General features: G+C 41.3%; 1 non-coding gene across 1 annotated transcript; it reads left to right on the top strand.

Annotated features, from left to right (window-relative positions):
* Nucleotides 1-708: 708 nt before the first annotated feature.
* Nucleotides 709-813, top strand: LOC112206788 (U6 spliceosomal RNA). Its single transcript, XR_002941259.1, has one exon. It is a non-coding gene; the product is annotated as a U6 spliceosomal RNA (small nuclear RNA).
* Nucleotides 814-1231: the final 418 nt, after the last annotated feature.

The following is a 1231-nucleotide window of genomic DNA, read 5'->3' as shown; positions in this document are numbered from 1 at the left end:
GAGCCAGGATTGCATTTTTGCAGGCTGGGCAACAAAACGAGACCTTGTCTTAAAAGGAAAAGGAAGGGAAGGGGAGGGGAGGGGAGGGAAGGGAAGGGGAGGAAGGAAAGGAAGGAAGGAAGGAAGGAAGGAAGGAAGGAGGGAGGGAAGGAAGGAAGGAAGGAAAAAAGAAAGAGAACCATATAACAAAAATAAAATACTAAAAGTTAAAAATCTAAAATTAATAAAATAACAATTTGTCAATAATAGGCCAGGCATGTATAATCGCAACACTTTGGGAGGCTGAGGTAGAAGAACTGCTTGAGGCCAGGAGTTTGAGACCAGCCTGGGCAATATAGGGAGACCTTATCTCTACAAAAAATTAAAAAATTAGCTGGGTTGGTGGTGCATGCCTGTGTTTCCAGCTACTGGGGAGGCTGAGGTGGGAGGATTGCTTAAGGCCGGGAATTCAAGGTTGCAGTGAGCCAGGATCACGCCACTGCACTCCAGACTAGGTAATGGAGTGAAACCCTGTATCCGGAAAAAAAAAAAAAAAAAAAAAGGTTACTTGAAAGGGTTGGACAAGGTGGCTCACACCTGTACTCCCAGCACTTTGGGAGGCCAAAGTAGGGAGATCACTGCAGGCCAGGAGTTGGAAACCAGCCTGGGCAACATAGCAAGACCTTGTCTCTACAAAAAAATAAAAATAAAAATAAAAATGAGCTTGGTGTGCTTGCTTCAGCAGCACATATACTAAAATTGGAATGATACAGAGAAGATTAGCATGGCCCCTGTGCAAGGATGATGCAAATTCATGAAATGTTCCATATTTTTCTGGATCGAAAAACAAAACTCAATGGTATTCTGTCTTCAACAGCCCTATCTCATCCATAGTCTCGAAAAAATAAAATAAAAAGGATGGAGGAAAAAGTACCAAGCAAATGGAAATCAGAAAAAAGCAGGAGTTGCAATCCTAATTTCAGACAAAACAGACTTTAAACCAACAAAGGTCAAAAAAGACAAAGGACATTATAGTGGCAAAGGGTTCAATTCAACAAGAAGACCTAACTGTCTTAAATATATATGACCCAACACAGCAGCACCCAGATTCATAAAGCAAGTTATTAGGGCTCTTCAAAGAGACTTAGACTCCCACACAGTAATAGTAGGAGACTTCAACACGTCACTAACAGTATTAGACAGATCATCGAAACAGAAACTTAACAAAGATATTCAGGACCTGAACTCAACA

The sequence above is a fragment of the Pan troglodytes genome, chromosome 23 (assembly GCF_028858775.2).
Source record: "Pan troglodytes isolate AG18354 chromosome 23, NHGRI_mPanTro3-v2.0_pri, whole genome shotgun sequence".
In the NCBI taxonomy this organism is placed as follows: domain Eukaryota; kingdom Metazoa; phylum Chordata; class Mammalia; order Primates; family Hominidae; genus Pan; species Pan troglodytes.
The sequence above is the reverse complement of the archived record's forward strand: the minus strand, read 5'-3'. Positions and strand labels throughout refer to the sequence as shown.